A 14,610-nucleotide genomic window follows, 5' to 3' on the forward strand; every position below is an offset into this window, starting at 1 on the left:
AGGGACTGTCTCATCTTCATAGGATTGGCCCACTCCACTGTGCCTGAAGAGGGGGCATATTGCAGATCCTGTCAGTCAAAGCTGGCAGGTTCTTCTCTGCTCTTTGGAATATCTTACCAGCTCAATTGAAGTTGGCTCCTACCCGTCTGATTTTTCATAAGAACCTAAGTCCTTGTTCTGCCAGATGGCTTGGACCCCAACGGGGAGCTTCAAATTAGAGCTGTCTTATTGAGAGCTAACCCCATCTCCACCCCACACACCCAATGCTTTTGGCTCATCCTTCTCCATCTTGTGTCAATGATTTTATTATATTGTGATATAATTGGGCAGGTTTTGTTCTGTGCACAGCCTCTTGGAACGAAACCACCGACCCAAAATCCACTATTTAATTGTAAAATCACACTCTTTATTGGCAAAAGCAGCACAAAGCAAAAATCAGATTGAATGACAAGAAGAAGGGAGTAATTTTTCTCTCTGAAGTGAAACATACATGAAGTCTGGGGAAAGCGGCCTAATTCAAGAGAATAAAACCACTCACTGGAATCTAAGACAAACATCATGCAGCAAATAATGTTTTTTAGTAGGCAGGAATCATGTTTTGGAAGCCGTTATCAGGCACACACACACCCTCACTCAAACACCTCTTCCATGAACGGTGTTGAAACCCCACACCCAATTACCCCAAATCCTTTGCTTTTATACTGCCTGAAAGTGAGATCACACCCCAAAGAGGTAAAGCTGTAAGCTTATTTCTTTTTACTATGCAAGTCCTCTTGCCTTCTCAGAAATCTCCTATATATCTAGCATCTAACAACGGATTGGCCACTGTAATGTCTTCCTCTGAGACCATTCCCCCATTGTTATATCAGCCCCCTCTGGTGGTTCCTCAGGTTCACTCAAGTCACTTTGCCCCTCACTCTCACTCTCTGCATCAGTTGGCAACCCCACTTGCCTAGTGTATCCATAGGGGCCTGGCTAATAGTCCTCAGAATCTGACATGACCAGAGGTGTACAAGGAGCACTCACAACAGGTTTATATTGGATAATTTTAATCATTTGTACACTGTAAGCCACCCAGAGATTCTTTGAAACAAGATGGATAGAAAATAAATTTAAAACAAAACAAAACAGACTTTATTTTTAAAGAGCAAGAAATTTACAAATTCAAGCTTATAAAATGCCCACAACTTTTATACCTTTCTAACAAACTACATTGTCTTCCTGAAATCAGAATGGGGGGGGGGGGGGACCACATGTGGATGTAGGGGTTTTTTGACGTATAATAAAGTCCCAAAAAATTCCCCTCCTTTAAGCCTTCAGGTCATTGTCAAAACAATTTTCATTTCCCCAAGCAGCAACAGACTTTTCCTGACCCTTTTATAATCTAAACAGATCTCTACATTACCAGTCCTGTGAGAGCTTTTGGATAAAAAGAGCTGTCCCCTAAATCTCCTCAATTTACCAGAGCCTACAAATATGAAAAAATAAATACATGCAGTCTGAAAAGTTGAATTGCAGGAAGGAAAAAATTCTAATAGCTCTTGTAAGCTCTAAGTTCACATTCAGAAATGTAGAAAATTCAATTTAATGGATGTAACAATTCTATAAAGATCGGAAGAATAGTATTGTTAGGCATGAAGTAGATATACTTTTCTGTAATTTTACTTTTAATATGTTTTCAATTATGTTGACTCAGAATGACTAGATGTTTGAAACACAATTACTAAGTAGAATTTTCAATCATTCCAAATTGACAAAATAAAATTTAGGATCAATTAACAAAATCCTTTTATGGATAAATATCATAAATGGGCAAAATATTGCCTAGTTGGCAAACATAGTGAACATATAAATCTCAAATTGAGAGATCAGGCTGGACTGTTAAAAAAAATCAGGCTTATAAAAGCAAAATATTTCACTCAAATTTATTGTGTTAAGATCCATCATTGAAAATTCAATATACAGTAAATCAATGCTTACACAACGGCTAACTAACTTGACTCTGGTCAGAATTGTCAAACATCTGGCAATTCCAAATCTCAACCAATAAATGCTCTGTCCAGCACATTGGCAAAAAGAATCAGAACACCAAATACAAGCTGAATAAACAAGACTCACCCTGTCAAAGATCTTGGAATACTCATATCAAATGACTTCAGTGCCAAAGCCCACTGCAACAACATTGCCAAAAAGGCTTCAAAAGTTCTTAACCTAATCTTACATAGATTCCCCTCCGGTAATATCACACTACTAACCAGAGCATACAAAACATTCGCCAGATCAATACTTGAATACAGTTCATCTGTCTGGAGCCCACACCTCATATTGGACATAAATACATTAGAAAGTATTCAGAGATACTTTACTAGAAGAGTCCTCCACTCCTCTACCCGCAGCAGAATACCTTACGCAACCGGATTTGAAATCCTGAGCTTAGAAAGCTTAGAAATATGTCGTCTTTGGCATGACCTAACCATAGCTCATAAAATTATCTGCAACACCGTCCTACCTGTCAACAACTACTTCAGCTTCAACCACAACAATACACGAGCACACAAACAGATACAAACTTAAAGTGTTTGAGTTAGAAGCATAGAAGTCAAAGAAAGAGAGAGAGAGAGAGAGAGAGAAAGAAAGAAAGAAAGAAAGAAAGAAAGAAAGAAAGAAAGAAAGAAAGAAAGATATCCCAAACTTGACTGTAGAAAATGCAACTTTAGCAACAGGAAGGTTAATACCTGGAACTCACTACTTGACTCTTTGGTTTCGTCACCAAACCCCCAAAACTTTACCCTTTTATACTGCCCGCTGTTGACTTCACCCGATTCCTAAGAGGTCAGTAAGAGGTGTGCATAAGTGCAGCGGCATGCCTACCATCCCTGTCCAATTGTTCCCTCTTATCAGAACCCATCTTATATATATAAACAATGTTATATCTATGTATATTACAAATACGTACTTGACAAAATAAATGAATAAATAACAAATGATCAGAAACGATAAATAGCTTGACTATTTGTAACTACATGGACAAAAGGGTGCACATGTGCATGATAACGCTCATGTGCATGTCCACACCCATAATGCAGTGCTCTCTATCGTGCATGTGAACATAAAATCCCCACACTGCCCCCTATACATATGCACATAGGCCTCATTGAAGCCTACAGACTTCTGGTAAGCCCGTTGGATCATTTTTCGCACTCCCCAGGCTTCAGGAGCCCTGTGGATGGCAAAAAATAGCACAAAAGGCCTACCGAAAGTTCTGTCCAAACTTCTGATAGGCCTGTTTGATCTGTCTTTTCTGAAGCCTGGGGAAAGCAAAAATGGCCTTCCCTGTCCTCCGGAAGGCTGAAAATCAGCTGGCCATTGCGCACCTGTGCACTGGAGCTGACATAGGGCAACACCTTGCGTGCCCTGAGATATGGTTCTGCGCGCCACCTGCGGCACATGTGCCATAGGTTTGCCATCATGGACCTAGCCTCTGCTTGATTGCCCCTCATATCTTATAACAAAAGGACTTACAGCATGTCCTTTTCCATTTCAACACTACTTTCTTTTCTCCTTAGTAAAAAAAGGAAAATAAGTTTAAGCCATACTCTGAAAATTATCTACATATGGGAACTGTCACCTCTTATTACTCTCAGAATAACAAATAAGTTCTGGTCAGCATAATCCTTTTCTTGAGTAACCTTCCCATTGAATAAAGGACAGTTATAGCTTCATAAAACAGAAGTCACCAAGATCAGGCAGCCATGAAACAGCTTGTTACAGATATAGCCATGAAACAATGGATTTATATCACTAGTGATAGTGTGGAGAACGAATCTATACATACTCTCAATAAAACAAATGAGCTTTATTCCCAAGTGAATGTGCATAGCTGCCTGGGATAGCTGTTTGACTCTTGATGGAACAAGAATTATTTAAAAGTAGTTGCTAAGTTTCAAACAATATGATTGTCCATTAAGTAAGTCCTCTAACAAGTTGCCATCAAGGACAGTAGGAGTCATTATCCTGGTCTATTTTAGACTTTTCTTAAATTTCATTTACAATCTCAGAGTATATTAGATGTTAGCTCAAACTATTAGACCTACCTTCACCTATTTAAGAATAACTTCAGAATTACTTCCTAACAGACAGAAAGCAGCAGGTGAAGCTAGGAAAAATCACATCAGATACATACGAAGAGCGGTTGCTGGAACTGGGCATGGATAGTCTAGTAAAAAGAAGGGCCAGGGGGGACATGATAGCTGTATACAGGTACCTAAGGGGTTGCCATGGAGAGGAGGGGGTCACACTATTTTCCAGGGCACCAGAGGGCCGGACGAGGAACAGTGGTTGGAAGCTGATAGATTCAACCTGGAGATAAGGAAGAACTTCCTGACGGTCAGAGAGATCAACCAGTGGAACGGCCTGCCAGAAGAGGTTGTGAATGCCCCAACTCTGGAAGTTTTCAAGAGGAGACTGGACTGCCATCTGGCTGGGGAAGTGTAGGGTTTCCTGCTTGAGCAGGTGGTTGAACTTGATGACCTGTAAGGTCCCCTTCAACTCAAATAAATAAATAAATAAACACTCAAAACTGTAGAAATTGTGGTAGACTTTAGGAGAAACCCTTCCATCCTTCCACCTCTCACAATACTCATAATTGGGAAAGTTGCAGCCCTCAAAAAACATTTTTTGTAATAGATAATCTCTGAACTACAGAATGAAAGGAAATTTCCAAAGACTGTTCCAGAGGCATAGAAAGACCCAAACAGAAGTCCTCTGATCATCCCTCCCTCCCTCCATCCATCCAATATGGAGTTCCTGAGAGATGAAGAGATTAATAAATCAAGCTAACTCTTTGAACTGGGCTTCATGTGGCCTACTGGATGTATTAAAATATACATTTCAAAGTAACTTCTTTAATTAAACCATAGGCTTCACAGGCAGCTTAACACATCATATTTATATTTCATGAAGTAAACTCTCACTCTCTGAGGTCACAATAATTCACAGCCTTAATTACACAGAAATTCTACTAAAACAATATTGACATTGTTTTCATTAACAGAATAAAATATTATGTAAATTTTTCAGCCTAACATAGCATACATATCCTATCACAAATAAACTAAAGTCGCCTAGAATAGCTAAGAGTTGTTAATAATCATTATAGTTTTTGCCACTCTAATAAAGCACAATAAAGTGTGGTCAGACGGTAGGAAAAGCAAGTAGGATGCTTGGCTGTATAGCTAGAGGTATAACAAGCAGGAAGAGGAAGATTGTGATCCCGCTATATAGAGCGCTGGTGAGACCACATTTGGAATATTGTGTTCAGTTCTAGAGACCTCACCTACAAAAAGATATTGACAAAATTGAATGGGTGCAAAGACGGGCTACAAAAATGGTAGAAGGTCTTAAGCATAAAACATATCAGGAAAGACTTAATGAACTCAATCTGTATAGCCTGGAGGACAGAAGGAAAAGGGGGGACATGATCAAAAAATTTAAATATGTTAAAGGGTTAAATAAGGTTCAGGAGGGAAGTGTTTTCAATAGGAAATGAACACAAGAACAAGGGGACACAAGTTAGTTGGGGGAAAGATCAAAAGCAACATGAGAAAATATTATTTTACTGAAAGAGTAGTAGATCCTTGGAACAAACTTTCAGCAGACGTGTTTGGTAAATCCACAGTAACTGAATTTAAACATGCCTGGGATAAACATATATCCATCCTAAGATAAAATACAGGAAATAGTATAAGGGCAGACTAGATGGACCAGGAGGTCTTTTTCTGCAGTCAATATTCTATGTTTCTATGAAAAGAATGAGTATGAGTTCTTCAGATGGAGAAAAACACTAAGCAATAAGTCTGAATTTTATTTATATCCAGCCTTTATTGTTTTTATAAATAACTCAAAGTAGTGAACCTACCAAATACACTTTCTTCCTCTTTCCCCCACAACAACAATCCTGTGAGGTAGCTTGGACTGAGAGAATGTGACTGGCCCAAAGTCATCCAAACACTTTTTATGCCTAAAATAGGATTAGGACTTACAGACTCCTGGTTTGTAGACTGGGGCCTTCACCACTAAACCAAACTTCTAATAAGTTACTGCTTTTGCAGCTAGAGCTCTTTAAAAAAACCATAGTATGAGATATTTCAGTTATTCTACAATATGTAGAAATGTAGTAGATTCAGTTTAACAATCTATTATTTGTTCAGGATAGTTTATTTTAGGTTGAATTAAATGAGGTCACATATAAAATGAGGATCCCTGGTAAGAATCATTATTTAGGGTTTGTTAGATAGGAAGTATATATGTTTTAAAATAAAGAAGTAAGAATGAAGTAAGGATAGACATAATATATCATATAAAATTTCCAGAAGGAAACCATGAGCTCTTTCAATACTAAGAATCTCATTTAGCTTGTCCTACCTAAGGGCCAAATACACACACACACACGAATTTGCCCAAGAGGAATACACTCAGTATTTAACTCTACTGTAATTTTAAGTACTTTTGAATCACATTAAGATTTATTTCTAAGGTTTATCATTTTTCTCATTTTACAAATTCTGCTACTATAAGCACTGAATTGTTAGCATGCAACCAGATGCAATTCAAGCTTTTGATAATTACCTATAAAGTCCCCAGAGCATAAGGCCAGATTATTTGTGGGACCGCTTTTCTCCCATGATTTGCAATATGCCAATAAAATCTGTTTACTTAGATTCAGGAACCATGCTCTCTCTGTTGTGGTGTCTACCTTCTTAAATGAGATCCTCCTAAAATCCATGTGGTTCTCACGCTGTGGACATTCCATATAGCCTTAAATATTTGGTTATTCTCCCAGGCCTTGGATTAAGATGGTTGAAGGCCATTGATGGATGTGCCCTTAACTGGATCCCACGCTGTTCTGTTTTGTACTGGGTTTTTAAGATACATTATATTGTGAGGTGCCAGAGTCAACTGAAGTGGGAGTATAGCTGAAAGGGTATATAGCTGAAAGAATACATCTTGCGAATCATTTTTATTTCAATTCTTGTATTTCTACATTACATATACTCACCTCATTATAGCCTGCCACTAGAAGAGATTTTGTTTTCCACATACACATTCACAATATAACTGCAAAAGTAGACAACTGCAAAAGTAGACAACAAATAGATAGGTGCTGAAAACTGCATAACTGCAAAAGTAGACAACAAATAGATAGGTGCATAACTGTATAACTGTAAAAGTATAACTGCAAAAGTAGACAACAAATAGATAGGTGCTGAAAACGCACTATGTCGAGATAAAGTTGGTGATATATTAATGGCTTGCCACACTATCTATAGAAGGCCTGATGTTTATGGGAACTTGGGAAGGTGATTTTCACAAGGGAACAGATGCAGCCACAAAGCATTCTTTCAAGTGGTTCAAGGTCATCCTATGCCCACCCACCTGGACGGAAGCGGAAGGAGGACTTGCCATGTTGGCACAATTTGAGTGGACAACGTGACAAGTTTGTGGGTATGGGACTAGGGATGTGAACTTTCAACTGGGTGGGAAACTCAGACTCAGATTTCCCAGTGTAGGTGCCAGAATGGCTCTGGCAATCAATTGGAACTTTGAGGAGTACTTTGACTTGGACTCTGATTTAGTTGGGTGCTACATGGAACCCTTAACACACTAACACAGACTACATACACAGAGTTCCCAGCTCCAGTAATAATTTATACAAGACAAATATCCACACTCTGTATCATTTGTTATTACTTATCCCAGTGCAAAGAATAACATTCTCCTACCTAGCCACAAGCAAGGATTTAAATACCTCAGATAATATAATACATTTAAAAGATCAGACTCAAATAGAAAATAAGGAATTCATATATGAAAATATTATAAAATCATTATAAATATTTGTGTGAGACAGAGAAGGGGTACGTATGTGTGTGTGTGTGTGTGAGAGAGAGAGAGAGAGAGAGAGGAAGAGAGGGGGAAAGAGAGAGATCTATACATTCACACTCAAATATCGATATTGCCACAGGCAAAAATATAAAGCAGCCTGATAATATTTTTCCAGTCATTACTTTACATGATATGGTAAGCTGCCCAAAATCCTGTGGTTGCAATACAAAATAAACAAACACTGCAATTGCACAAAGAATCATATGTTTTGATGCTATTTTACTAAATTGAAAGGCATTTCTTAGAGCCCAGAGAAGAAAACATAAGGCACAATAAGTGGAAGGTCAGAAGCATAAGTTTACTAATTCTCTCTTGGTGTTTCTTTTGCAGCATCATGCTCACTATGCAATTGGATATTTCAAAAACTTTTAACATTTGACATTTCAGATGAAATGTCAGCAGCATTAATGTGAATCTCTTGATGTTATATCTTCAGAATTAGCAGTACTAACCCTTCTTCTCATATCCTACAAAAGGATAGGAAAGAAGCCTTATTGGGATTACCACCATACCCTGAGAATGCAGTATTGTTGACTCTGCTCACTGCCAGGAGTTTGATTCTGACCACCACAAGGTTGACTCAGCCTTCCATCTTTCCAAGATGAATAAAATAGGCGTTGATTGCTTACCTGAACGCCTCTTCTCGTACGGTGAGCGGGTACAGCAGTCACGTGGGTTGCTCCTGTCCAATCCGATGGGACTGAGCCTAGTATTAAAAAAGCCTGCTGGATCCGCCCCTTCCCCAGAATTCGCGAATCCGTAGACTTAGGCTCAGATGTGAAGGCTCAAAGATGTTCAACTCTCATGTGTTAGAAGAAAGGTAGGTTATAGAAGTCATAGAAGACCACATAAAAGAGAGGGAAGTGACTGCTGTACCCGCTCACCGTACGAGAAGAGGCGTTCAGGTAAGCAATCAACGCCTATTCTCCATACTGAAGGAGCGGGTCCAGCAGTCACGTGGGACATACCCAATAGATAAGTCCCTAGGGTGGGATTAGTTCGCTATCGTGAGAGATAACGGATTGGAGTACCCTTCTGCCGAAGGCAGCGTCCGCTGAGGCGTAAGAATCGATCTTGTAGTGCCTTATGAAGGAGTTTGGCGAGGCCCAAGTGGCTGCTTTGCAGACTTCTTCCAACGGGGCTTGAGTCGCCCAAGCGGCAGAGGTGGCAGCACTTCTGGTAGAGTGCGCTGTAATATTCTTTGGAATGGAGAGGGAAGCTGACTCATATGCCTTAGAGATGGTCCCTCTGATCCAACGGCCTATTACTGTTGAAGACACTTTGGATCCCATGGATCTGGGATGATAGGCCACGAATAGTGCTTCAGACCTCCGAATGGGTCCTGTGCGTTGAATATAAATTTTCAGCGCTCTAGTAAGGTCCAGAGTGTGCCATCTAATTGCCAGGGGATGATCCCGTTGGAGACAGAAGGAAGGTAAGACAATATCCTGGGATCTGTGGAACATGGAACTGACCTTGGGTAGAAAGGTGGGGTCCAGGCGCAGAACCACCTTGTCCTGATGGAACTGGCAGAGGTCCTGTCTGATTGAGAGAGCTGCCAACTCAGATATGCATCGGGCGGATGTAATCGCCACCAGGAATGCTACCTTAAAGGATAGGTACCTGAGGGACGCTGATTTCAGGGGTTCATAGGGTGCCTGAGTAAGGGAATGGAGAACCCGTGGCAAGTCCCAGGAAGGATATCTGTGGACCTTAGAAGGCCTGAGATTGGCAATACCTCTGAGAAATTATTGGATTTCTGGGAAGGAACGGAGAGGCTGCCTGCGAGGCCCTGCCAAGACAGAAGAAATGGCTGCCAGGTGGCGACGGATGGTGCTGGTTGAAAGGCCTTGATGGAACCCTTTCATGAGGAAGGAGATTATCCTGTGAATGGGAAGACACAGGGGAGATAACCCTTCCTACGAGCACCACTGATGGAATTTGGACCAAGTGTGGTCGTAGATCCGATTGGTAGACCCTCTTCTGGCCTTCAGGATGATTTCCACTGTGTCCGGGTCGTACCCTCGGAGGTCTAGGTCTCTCTGGATAATAGCCAGGCGGTGAGGTGGAACCACTCCAGGTCTGGATGAAAGGAGGCCCCCTGCCGCAACATATCCTCCGAAATGGGGAGTCGCCAGGGGTCCTGGACGGACAGATGTTGGAGGTCCGTGAACCAGGGCCGGCGAGGCCAGTGAGGGGCGATCAGGATTATTTGAGCCCTCTCTAGAATGATCTTGTGGATCACGTCTGGTAGAATTGGAATCGGAGGAAAGGCATACAGTAGACCTGGAGGCCAAGGAATCCTGAGAGCATTGATTGCCTCTGCTCCTGGGGATGGAAACCTGGAGATGAAGCGAGGGAGCTGGGCATTGGCTTCGGTCGCAAACAGGTCTAGAACTGGTTGACCGAACCTGAGGCAGATCTGGTGAAACAATGCCTGATGGAGATTCCACTCTCCTGGATCCAGAGTCGCTCGCGAGAGCCAGTCCGCTTGGACGTTGAGGCTCCCCGAGATGTGGTCGGCTAAAAGCGACTGGAGATGTCTCTCCGCCCAAAGGCCTAATTTTAGGGCCTCCCTCATGAGTGCCTTGGATCTGGTGCCTCCCTGTCTGCAAATGTGGCTTTTTGTGGCTATGTTGTCCGTAAGGATCAGAACATGCTGGTTGATGATGTGAGGCTTGAACTGTTTGAGGGCCAGAGAAACAGCTCTCAATTCTAGCCAATTGATGGGCCTGGAGGCCTCCTCCGGTGACCACGTGCCCTGGGCTATTAGGCCTTGGGCATGGGCTCCCAAGCTCGATAGGCTGGCGTCTGTGGTGACAACAAACTGGTCTGGGCACCTGAAGGGAGATCCCTTGTCCAGGGCTGGAGAAGTCCACCACTTGAGGGATCTGCGAACTGCCGGAGGGATGGCGATGCGCCGAGTCGAGTTGCTGTGCCCCGATCTCTGGAATGGTAACAGAAGCCACTGTAGCTCCCTGGCATGAAGGCGAGCCCAGGGAATGATGCCAATGCACGACACCATCTTTCCCAGTAGGGAGGATAGGGTGACTATGGAAGCTGATTGTTGAGATAGAATACGAGAAATAAGCTCCACTATGCTGTGTTTTCTCTCAGAAGAGAGGAAAACCTGGGAAATCTCTGAATTAATGATGGTTCCCAGATGTAGGATGGAAGTGGATGGCCGAAGGTGGCTCTTACTGAAATTTATGGAAAACCCATGGTCCTGTAGAACCGACATGGTGGAAGAAAGATCTGCAGCCACTCCTTCTTTAGAAGTTCCATGAATTAAAATGTCATCTAAATAACATAAAATATGGATGGGCGTGGCCCGGATATGTGCCGCCAGGGATCCCAAGAGCTTGGTAAAGACTCTGGGGGCCGAGGAAAGCCCAAAAGGCATAGCCCTATACTGAAAGTGTCTGCCCTGGAAGGCAAAACGTAAAAATTTCCTATGGCATTTGGCAATGGGAATATGGAGGTAGGCTTCCGTAAGATCCAATGAGACCATAAAGTCCCCAGGATGTAGGGCGGCTAAGATGGAAGATAAGGAATGCATTTTAAATTTCCTGTATTTAATGAATTGGTTCAAATTTTTTAGGTCTAAGATGGCTCTCCAGCCTCCAGAGGTCTTAGGGACCATGAAGAGGATGGAGTAGAAGCCCAAGCCTCTCTGGAGAGAGGGGACCGGTTGGATAGCTTTAATAGCCAACAAGTGAGAAATAGCTTCCTCCATTCGGATACGAGATGGAGAAGAGCTGGGAGAAGGACAAGAAATAAAACGTTTAGGGGGGGAGAAATAAACTCTAAACGGAGACCCCTTTCCACAGTGTCAATGACCCAGGGGTCCTTACAGGAACGGTGCCAACTCGTGGAAAACCAAGCTAGGCGACCGCCTATGGGAAAGGCAGAAAACTCACCATCTGGGTTTTTTGGAAGCCCTGGTCGAGGAGGATCCTCTCTGGTAGCGGGAACCTCTGCCCCTGGTGTTCCTAGATTGGGATCGAAACCGAGGGGAATACTGACCTGGATTTCTTTGAAAGGCGAACCCCTGATCCTGTTGACGACTTGGGTGCCGAAAGGACTGCGGGTTAGTGACCTTCTTGGTGGTAGGCCCTAAGACCTTTTTCTTGTCCGTGGTCTCTGTGAGGAGAGGGTCCAGAAGATCCCGGAAGAGGAGATTGCGTTTCAGTGGACCCATGGCTAACTGCCACTTTTGTCTTACTCCCGCCTGCCAAGGGCGGAGCCATAATAGTCTTCTGGCCGTTGTGGAGGCCGCTACTGACCTGGCCGCAAACCTGGAAGATTGCAGAGTAGCATCCGCTACATATTGGGCGGCTGCGAAAATTTTGTTGAAGTCTTGTTGGCCTCGTAGGTCATCTGGCGGTAGATGTTGTTGGAGCTGACGAAGCCACAAGAGCATAGCTCTGGAGAAGAAAGAGGCTGCTGCAGCACTTTTAATGGCCCATGAATCTGCGAAGAAGCCTCTCTTGAGCATCTGCTCAAGACGCTTGTCTTCTGGACGGAGGACCTCCTCTGCTTCGCCAGGCATGGCTGCTGCAGAGTGAAGGGTCTTAACTGGTTCATCTGGTTTGGGGCAGGCTAGAAGCTCCTCATAAGAAGGAGAGAGCTTGTACAACTTTTTATCCTTGGAAGTGGGGTTAAAGTCAGAGGCTGGATGGTCCCACTGTTTAAGCAAGGCGTCCTTGAACAATTTTGGCATAGGAATTACCTCATTATCTTCAATGCCACTTGGCGGGGCCCAGGAGAAGAGCCTTCTCTGTGGCGGCCCCGGCCCTCTGGAACCAACTCCCCCCAGAGATTAGAACTGCCCCTACCCTCCTTGCCTTTCGTAAGCTACTCAAAACCCACCTCTGCCGCCAGGCATGGGGGAATTAAGACTTCTTCCCCCCCCCCAGGCTGATACAACTGTATGTATGGTATGTTTGTACGTATGTTGGTTTTATACATTTAGGGGTTTTAAGTTAGTTTTTAGTATTGGATTTTTTACTGTATATTGTTCATGTATATTGTTCATGACTGTTGTTCGCCGCCCCAAGTTTTCGGAGAGGGGCGGCATATAAATCCAGTTAATTGAATTGAATTGAATTGAATTCTTGCTCTTCCATGAAATAAGGTAGATTTTCCTCCGGAGGGTCTGTGGAAGGAGTAGCCTGCTTTTCTTGCCCAGCTAGCCCCGTGGATGCTCTTGCCTTGAGGAGGAGAGATTTGAAGAGTTGAGATGGAAAAATGGCCGCCGGGGCTGGAATCTTAATTTGAGATTCCTCATCTTCCGACAGACGCTGAAAGGGGTCATCATCCTCTTCTGCATCCACATCCTCATTCTCTTCCTGAGAAGAATCTGAGTCCTCAATGACTGGGGCTCTATAGGAAGGAGGAGAGCTCACGGGACGGGAGGAGCGTGGAGGGGGATGAGACAGAGAGCTTAGCATCAATGGCTCTAGTCAATACAGACAATATAGATTGAAACTACGGAGGTAAGGAAGAAATATCAGCTGGAAGGTTAGAAGAATCCCTGAAGGCCTGAGAAGTTTCTGGCTGGGAGGAATCTTCTGTAATATCTGGCTCCTCTGGACCTAAGCTCCATAGGTTAGGTTGGGGTGGGTTTAGGTTTGGCTCATCCAGAGAAAGCACAGTAGCCCCAGAGAGAGGCAGGTTAGGGGCCTCTGGGGGGGCTGGATTTATGTGCACTTGGGCCTGCACCTTTAAACGTTTGGCTGATTTATCATGTATTTTTTGCAGGGCTAGGTCCCTTCTCTTCTCAGCCCTGGTGGACTTGGCCAAAGAATGGGCTCCTGAAGAAGAGGAGGAAGAGGCCTGGGGGATATTAGTGGATTCATCACCAGTAGGCCTAACCTCTCTGGGACCCTTGGTAGTGCCTCTCTTGGGAAAAGAAGCCATAGTCTGACCAAATTACAGAAGACAAGGCTTGAGCCAAAAGAGATATTGGGGGGAGAAGATTTAATAAGCTTTCCCAAGAGGAGAGGTGACCCTGCTCCTAGGCCCAGGAGCGACTGCGTCTTAGGGGCAATCTGGACGGAACCAGAGTTCGTGTCCCTAAATGCAGCGTGGCAGGCCTCGCTAAACTTAACTTAAGTAAACCAAGGCACACTGGTTGGAGGCCACGCCGGTGGAGAATGGACCTGAGGAAACTCACAGCTACTCCAGGGTCAAGCAGTGGACTGGAAGCACTTAACGGGTGACCAAGAAGGGCAAACCGAAAGTGCGCAATTACTGGGCGCGAGGGCCTTCGCGCCAAAAAAAACCGCTCCATTTGCAATCGGAGGGAACTAAGTCCGGGAGACAAGTCCCACACCGCAGGAGGTAAATAGCCCTTTAGTCTTTCAATAATAATAACAATAGCTTGCCCGGCAGGACCTCCAGGCCGAGAGGAATAAGGGAAAATTCCAGTAGCACGGAGGGAAAAAAAGCCGCGAATGGCTGCACTGCCAAACTTCTCCCCCAACTCCAAGCCCGGTACGGCTGAGTTCTTTACAATGCCAGCAAGCTTTAATAGTAAAACAATCTTACTTTTGCTGAAGAGAAATGATCGAAGGGAAGGTGTTTTTGAGAGGAACGAGCCTTCACGAGACCCGCTGGATGCGGGGACTGAGCGAATTCTGGGGAAGGGGCGGATCCAGCAGG

Source organism: Erythrolamprus reginae, chromosome 2 (assembly GCF_031021105.1).
Source record: "Erythrolamprus reginae isolate rEryReg1 chromosome 2, rEryReg1.hap1, whole genome shotgun sequence".
In the NCBI taxonomy this organism is placed as follows: Eukaryota; Metazoa; Chordata; class Lepidosauria; order Squamata; family Dipsadidae; genus Erythrolamprus; species Erythrolamprus reginae.